Genomic DNA, 9,071 nt, shown 5'->3' on the forward strand with positions numbered 1-9,071 from the left:
GTGGGGGCTTGTCCTTAAAAAAAGGGAGCCGAACACGAACAAGTTTTTAAAGATCGAATTATAAACGAGCCGAATACGAGCAGTTCTTTGTTCGCTCGTGTTCGGCTCGTTTTAGCTCGAAATTAAAAAAAAAATTATATAATTATTTATATAATCATATATTACATATATTATTTATATAATAATATATTATATATATTTATATCTAAGTTTAAATCATAACATCTCATGTGGTAATGTGGTTAATCCCTTATTTTGTATATATTTGGTCCAGGTTCGAATCTCACACTTTACATCTATTTTTTTCAATTTAATTTTAATGAGCCAATTTCTAGCCGAATACGAACACGAATATTTAAATCGAGCCGAACACGAATACACTGTTCACGAGTTGATTTCGAACACGAACCAATTTCGAAGACGAGCTATTTCGAATAAGCCGAACACGAGCCAAGTCTGAGCTCGCTCAAGCTCGACTCGTTTACAACCCTAGTCATCATCACCCTACGCCCCAAAATAAAACTGATCTAATTACGACCTTGCTTGATGGTTTCACATATAGCAAAATGCTATACATTGGCACTTATGTATCAGATATAAACACAGAAAACTGAACCAAGAAGCAAGGAAAAAAAAGAACAAAAATGGGGATGAGAGAGAAGAGGAATTGATTCACTCAAAAGATTGAAAGACAAGAAGGGTGAAACAATCCTCATAAGAGAGCCCAATATCCTTGAATCAATCCTAGAAGGATATCATTTTCTCACATTTCATAAATGGATCAATATCATGTCTAAATGACAATTTTATGAATTTCCAAACCCTTCATGAATTCAATTTCTATCAAATTCATGATTTCGTGAAATAAAATTGTAAAGCCTTGTATATGACACAAAATAAGAAAGACTAATTAATAGAGAGGGCAACTTTCTAGCCTTCCAGAAAATCATGTCAATATCAAAATCATTTAAATCCAACCTTCATTAAAAGCTTTTTTATTTCACATGAACATGAAATTATCCATATAGAATGATATAAATATTCATAACCAGAGGCCATTTATTCCACGAAGAGATCAACAGGTGAGGCTCTTGGGTAAAGCAAAAAGAGGGTAGGGGCTCATGGGTAAGGTCAAAAAGAGAGTAGAGGGTCACGGGTAGGGCCATAAAACGCACAACCAAGCTCCAACTAGCTCACGGGTAGGAGCCAGAACAAGCCAAATCAAACCCCATATAAGAAGCTCACGGTCATGGATGGCAAGGAGGAACCCAACACCACACAAACCCATGAGTAGGGGCAAAGAAGAAGGCCCCAAAGGCAACATAGACCTACGGGTAAGGGCCAAGAAGAAAGTTCGGCAGCATAAAGGAACCATCATAAGTACTACCATTGCATTGTATTTGACATACATAAGAGAGTGAATGGACAAGCTATTATACATCACTATGGCCGAACCCACCTTCATGACAATGCTCAAACTAAACATTCCCGCATAGAGATAGATATTGAAATTCATGAATTTTAGGATGACAAACTTGATTAGAAATAACATTACAAAGAGGAGCGCTATTTATATATCTTCCACACAAATTGAACCCAATTAAGAGGGGCAACCCAGACAATTACTTAGGCACAATGAACTCAGCAAAAGAAATGGAACAGGGAACTGCAAAAGCACACCCAAGCCCGAGTAGTAAGGATAAGGTATCAGTCCAGCATAGGTATACTCGAATCCAACAAAACAACGAGACCAAAAATCCAAAATAAATACATTTTATTCCAGCAAAAAGGACAAGACCAAAATCCAGAACAGGTGCATTTGGTCTCAGGCAAGGAGCCACAGAAACAAAATCAAGCCCCAGCAAACCGAACTCCATCAGGGAATAGCAAGAACATAACCAAGTCCCATCAAGGAACAAGAAAACTTTTCCAGGCTATAATTAAAGCTGTGCTCCAACAGAGAATAACAAAGCAAAACTGAACATCAACAGAGAACAAACACCCAAAACCAAGTCCCAGCAAGGGCCATAATCGAAACAGAACTCCCGCTCGAGCCCCAGAAAGATGCTATAATTAAAGCTGAGCTCCAACAGAGAATAACATAGCAAAACTGAACATCAACAGAGAACAGACACCCAAAATCAAGTCCCAGCAAGGGCCATAATCAAAACAGAACTCCCGCAGGGATCAACAAAACAAAACTGAGCTTCAGCAGAGAGCAACATTATACATTAGCACTTATGTATCAGACATAAACACAGAAAACTGAACGAAGAAGCAAGGAAAAAAAGAACAAAAATGGGGATGAGAGAGAGGAGGAATTGATTCACTCAAAAGATTGAAAGACAAGAAGGGTGAAACAATCCTCGAAAGAGAGCCCAATATCCTTGAATCAATCCTAGAAGGATATCATTTTCTCACATTTCATAAATGGATCAATATCATGTCTAAATGACAATTTTATGAATTTCCAAACCCTTCATGAATTCAATTTCTATCAAATTCATGATTTCGTGAAATAAAATTGTAAAGCCTTGTATATGACACAAAATAAGAAAGACTAATTAATAGAGAGGGCAACTTTCTAGCCTTCCAGAAAATCATGTCAATATCAAAATCATTTAAATCCAACCTTCATTAAAAGCTTTTTTATTTCACATGAACATGAAATTATCCATATAGAATGATATAAATATTCATAACCAGAGGCCATTTATTCCACGAAGAGATCAACAGGTGAGGCTCTTGGGTAAAGCAAAAAGAGGGTAGGGGCTCATGGGTAAGGTCAAAAAGAGAGTAGAGGGTCACGGGTAGGGCCATAAAACGCACAACCAAGCTCCAACTAGCTCACGGGTAGGAGCCATAACAAGCCAAATCAAACCCCATATAAGAAGCTCACGGTCATGGATGGCAAGGAGGAACCCAACACCACACAAACCCATGAGTAGGGGCAAAGAAGAAGGCCCCAAAGGCAACATAGACCTACGGGTAAGGGCCAAGAAGAAAGTCCGGCAGCATAAAGAAACCATCATAAGTACTACCATTGCATTTGACTTACATAAGAGAGTGAATGGACAAGCTATTATACACCACTATGGCCGAACCCACCTTCATGACAATGCTCAAACTAAACATTCCCGCATAGAGATAGATATTGAAATTCATGAATTTTAGGATGACAAACTTGATTAGAAATAACATTACAAAGAGGAGCGCTATTTATATATCTTCCACACAAATTGAACCCAATTAAGAGGGGCAACCCAGACAATTACTTAGGCACAATGAACTCAGCAAAAGAAATGGAACAGGGAACTGCAAAAGCACACCCAAGCCCGAGTAGTAAGGATAAGGTATCAGTCCAGCATAGGTATACTCGAATCCAACAAAACAACGAGACCAAAAATCCAAAATAAATACATTTTATTCCAGCAAAAAGGACAAGACCAAAATCCAGAACAGGTGCATTTGGTCTCAGGCAAGGAGCCACAGAAACAAAATCAAGCCCCAGCAAACCGAACTCCATCAGGGAATAGCAAGAACATAACCAAGTCCCATCAAGGAACAAGAAAACTTTTCCAACATTTAAACGTATTTTAAAAGAGCTAAAACTGAACCCATTAAGGAACAGGAAAACAAAGTCGAGCCCCAGAAAGATGCTATAATTAAAGCTGAGCTCCAACAGAGAATAACATAGCAAAACTGAACATCAACAGAGAACAAACACCCAAAACCAAGTCCCAGCAAGGGCCATAATCGAAACAGAACTCCCGCAGGGAGCAACAAAACAAAACTGAGCTTCAGCAGAGAGCAACAAAACAAAATTGAACCTTAGCAGAGAGCTGGAACCCAAAACCGAGCCCCAGCAAATGGGGAGTACAAAATATGTTCAGCCTAAGATTTCTCTCAAAAGAGCCGAAGCCAAATTTCTACTTAATAGAAACACATTTCCGGCATAAACTCTAATCCAAAGGAGCTAAAACTGCTCCTAAGTTTTATGGAAAATTGAAGATGCCTCCAGCATGCATTCAAATGAGCAGGTATCATTTTAGAACATATAACCATAGCTTCTCAAATGATTCAGGCAGCAAATAAACATGCACAACACTTCTTTTCCTCAAAGATCCATTTTTTTTGGATAATGAACTGATTTAGTAAAGAGAAAAGAAAAGTCAAATCTTTTAGCAGATAGGAAGAATAGAAGTATAGGAAAAGACTTGCATATGAAATGATTCAAAACATGCTTCCCTAAGCTACTAATTCAACTAGCATAAAAAAAAACTCCCAAATCAGCCTCCACAGAGACATTCAGCACTTGTTATCATGAGTCATTAGGCAAGACAAAATCAGAGTTTATGCATGCATTTTTCCTTATTTTAACAACTCCAGCAACATGTTTCGAGCAAGGCAACAGAACAGAGGAGAAGAAGAAAAATACCTCTTTAGTGCAGATTTAAAGCAAAGCAAATAAATTGAAGAAAACACCCCATCAAAATCCTTCTTGAAAGCCTCACGCAAATACCTCCCACAATTTCCTAACTCACAGTTCAACAAATCCAGGCCGTAAGATCCTTGAACAACAAAGAGGGAGAAGATCTCCTCTCGAACGACAAAAGCAAACAAAAAGAGGTAGTCTTCCCAACAGTGAAGAAGAAAGAAAGAAAGTACCAAATTTCTCCAAAAAAGCCTTCCTCTCTCAAAAGTCCTCTCCCTTCTCTCTCAGAATTTTTTAACAACCCCACACAAAACTGAACTCTACCGGAAGCCAATAGGCGGAGAAAAGCAAAAGAGAATGTCACTTGTTTGCCGCCCTAGTCAACCAACCGAAAAGAGGAAAGGAAGAGTCACAATAAAGGGGGAGAGCGTGTAGCCTCGAGTAGGAGCGTCGGCCAACCCGCTTCTTTCAATTGGAGAGCTGAACGACTGTTGTGTCACGTAAAGAAGGGGAAGAGACGGGGAAGCAGATAGCAGCCGCGTGGATCCATTGTGGAAGCTAGGGCACGGGCGAGAGGGAGCAGGACAAGCCACGGGATCGAGCCCTAAGATGGCTCGAACGAAGGTTTAGACGTGCGGGTGAAAGGGTAAAACAGGGATTAGGGTTAGAATTTTAATGATATAAGTGATAAAATATAAAAATAATTTAACATTTCTTAAAAAATAAAATTCAATTCGTACTTTTTAGTCGTGCGTCAAAACATAACAAAATTAGTGTCTATTTTGGATAATTCTGACGTTTCGGACACGCTGGTGCGGTCCATTTTGTCGTCGGAGGTCGTCCGGAGAAGTTTGCATTTTCATACGGCCTTTAAGTTTAATTGAAGTCCAACATCATGCAATTTTGTGAATTTTGAGCATTTGGTGTGTGTATGTGACGATAAAGTCGTAAGGAGGTTTTCCTATGACTCGAAATCCTATTGGGAACTTCTCCTTGAGTCTCCACACAATAGCCCTTAACCGCTCGTCCATAACACGATGATTTTGAGACCATAAATGCTAGACATCACAAGAAAATAGGAAGTGTTTTTTGGAATTTCTAAAATGGTGGGTACCAATTTCTAGTTTTCTAAGATGGTCAATAGGAACTCCTAGAGCTAGATCCTAAGACCCTAAAAAAAAAAGAAATGACTTCAAAAATGAAGTCAACAACAGATTCAACATGAATAAGGTCAAACCAGCTGACACACCATTGGGAAGTCACTTCAGACTCAGCAAGAATCTGTCACCCAAGTCAGAGGAGGAACAAGATAACATGAATAAGGTTCCTTATGCTTCAGCTATTGGTTTACTTACGTATGCTATGGTTTGCAACAGAGGTTTGCATCAGACTGGATTCTGCCCATGCAGTGTGAGTTGTTAGCAGATACATGAGTAATCCAGGAAAGGAACATTATGAAGCTGTGAAGTGGATCTTGAGGTACCTAAGAGACTCTTCAGAAACTTGCTTGTGTTTCTTAGGAAAAAGTTCAGAAGTACAGAGTTATATTGATGATGATCTAACTAGAGACATTGATACAAGAAGTACTACAGACTATATTTTTACTGTTGGTGACACTGTAGTATCATGGTGCTCTAATCTGCAGAAGACGGTTTCATTGTCTACTACAGAAGTTGACTATATAGCAGTGTCAGAGGCTGCAAAAGAGATGATATAGCTATAGGACTTCTTGGAGGAATTGGGCAAGAGGAATCAGAAGGGCATTCTCTACAGTGATAGTCAAAGTGTCATATTCCTTGCCAGAAATCCAGCATTTTAGTCCAGGACTAAGCATATTCAGATCAGATATCACTTCATATGGTCATTGTTGGATGACAGACAGTTATTGCTTGAAAAAATTTGTGGAAGCCAGAGCTCTGCTGATATGTTGACAAAGGGTGTTACACGTGATAAACTGAAGTTGTGCGCAGCAACATTTGGTCTTCTAGCTTAAAGACAGTGGCATTGAGTTGCAGAGGTAGAGGATTCATGTTTGACGAAAAGGGCGACGTCGTCGGTGGAGGATATCAGTTTGAGGAGGAAGAACGTTATGACCTGTGTACCGGTCTCCAAGTGGAAGATTTGTTAAAGTGGAGCCTAGTCCACTACCCACTAATTAATCTGACATTTGATGTTGAAAAGTTGCAAGTCCCACTTCTCCTTTAACTGGCCCCGCGTGCTGTTTTTGCTCAACTGTTCCCACCTCTTTATGTTTCGAATGGTTTTTGGTTAAGGCGTGAGACGCGATCCACTAATTAATCTGACATTTTGATGTTGAAAAGTTGCAAGTTCCACTTCTCCTTTAACTGGCCCCGCCTGTTGTTTTTGCTCAACTGTTCCCACCTCTTTATGTTTCGAACGGTTTTTGGTTAAGGCGTGAGACGCAAACCAGAGAAAGGAATCCCGATACACAGCAAGCATCGCATAGCAGGCTTCAGAAGTGCGATAGACACTTTCTCTTGGTTCTCTTCTGCATTTTGGCTCACAGGGCAAAGAAAAAACCGCAGAAGGCTTCCTCACGGTTTTCTGCTATTAAAAATCCTTTGGCTTTCCTTATATTTTCTTGCTTGCGGTGAAGGTAGGAAGAAGGGTTTCTTGCTTGCGTTGAAGACAGGAAACTTGTGTTGAAGACAGGAAGAAGGTTTTCTTGCTTGTGTTGAAGACAAGGAGTTGTTGCTTGCGGTGTTTCTTTTTTTTTTTCGCTTTTCTTTTTCTATGGCTCTCAGATAGAGAGAGAGTGGAAGTAAGAATTTTTTTTCTTGTAATTGTCGACGTAGACGACGGTGTAAATCTTCGAGCAATAAAATCCTCTGCAACTCCGTGGATATAGGCAATTTGTCGAACCACGTAAATCTGTGTGTTCTTTTGGTGTGAATTTTTCTCGTTCTACTTTTTCACTTCGTTGTTGATCGTTATATTTTAAATATAATACACAACACCTTGCTACAATGCAAGGGCTTGGCTATCTGTAGGTTGCACGCAAATCGAGCGGCATTTGGGTTGGTGCAACTCACTATCCAAGTTTTTGGGGTGAAATCCAAGGGTACGATTTCCTCTATCTCGCCATTTTAAGCTTTTATTTCCTTACACACTCTTGCAAATTTAAATTTGCCTTGTCTTTTGTGTTTTTCATGTTTCCAGTAGTTGTCGAAGATGCTAATTTTGTGTCGAAAGCGTCGAATGTCTTTTTGCAAGTTTCCAAAAGTGCACGATATCAGAATTGGAGAAGTGTGGTTTGAGGTGATAGAAAGTGAATTTGATAGCTTTGGAGAAGGATCGGTCGCCGAGAAAGTCGTTTTAAGGTGTTTTAGCAAATCATTTATTTTTTTTATTAATTACTTTTTTAGCCAAAATATCTTAAAATCTAAAGTTTAATGTGGATTCGAGGTTGTTTATCCGGGCGACAAGTCGAGATGAGTGTGGATATTAACTGCAAAGTGGTTCTGTAAAATTTAGGTAAATTAATGTTTAAGTTAAGAAGATTAATTCGATTAATCAAAATTGCTTAAATTTTATAAAAATTAAATATTATGTTTTATAGGTTATTGAACTCATTAGAAAAGTCACCGCAACCTCCAACTAGATATCGAATATTAAAAGTTTAGCGTGACAACTGAGGTGAGTAATTGCATTTCTAAATTTTAGTAATTTTCTTTATTTCGGATTGTATGTTTGACTTCATATATGTTATGGTTTAATCAGATCATTCATATTGTTAGATATGAAAATATGCATAAGATGAATGAGATTTAGATAAACATTATATGTAGATATACATAGGAGAGACATTGATGATATAAGTAAGAAATATGTATGAGATATATATAAGTAAGAGATATGCATGAGATTAATATATAAATGATATGAAAATATGTATGATGAATAATTATTCAAGCAGAATATATATGTATGTTAGTAGATGCATAATGATATATCAGAACAATATATGTGTGGAGAATGAAATAGCTTATGTGTGAATGTTTCCATGTGCATGTTCAGAGGAGAATTTCACTTCCTAATGACACAAAGAGGGGACACCAGTGTACATGTGCGTGTAGAGTTTTTCTACCATCTCAGACAATTGTGATTATTAGATCACTAAATGTTGTGCCGACGGAATCATATCGGTCAGGAGCGAGTAGAGTAGATCTTACCTCCCCAGACAATTGTAATGTTTACATCACTAACTGTCGTGCCGACAGGATAATATCAGTCAGGGGCAGGTAAGGTCTTTCAATCCTCGACAATTAGGATGTGTAGATCGCTAACCGTTGTGCCGACGGGAGCTGACAGGGCAATATCAGGCAAGGTTGTGTTAGGTTTATTGAAGGTGATTCTCACAGAGACAGATGTTTTTGTAAAGTATAAAGTAAAAGTAAAGTTGAGATAAAAGTATATAAAATATTAGTGTTTGTTCATTTAGAAAATATCATTGATGCATGTATTAACATATATCAGATTGTTTATAAATATAAATCAAATTTCTTATAAACACTGTCAGATTGCTTATAAACATATGTCAGATTGGTTATAAATAAATATGAAAGACCAGCATATTATATAATTTATTATAGGCTCGCATACATATTGTATTATT

This window comes from Phalaenopsis equestris, unplaced genomic scaffold (genome assembly GCF_001263595.1).
Source record: "Phalaenopsis equestris unplaced genomic scaffold, ASM126359v1 Scaffold000001, whole genome shotgun sequence".
In the NCBI taxonomy this organism is placed as follows: Eukaryota; Viridiplantae; Streptophyta; class Magnoliopsida; order Asparagales; family Orchidaceae; genus Phalaenopsis; species Phalaenopsis equestris.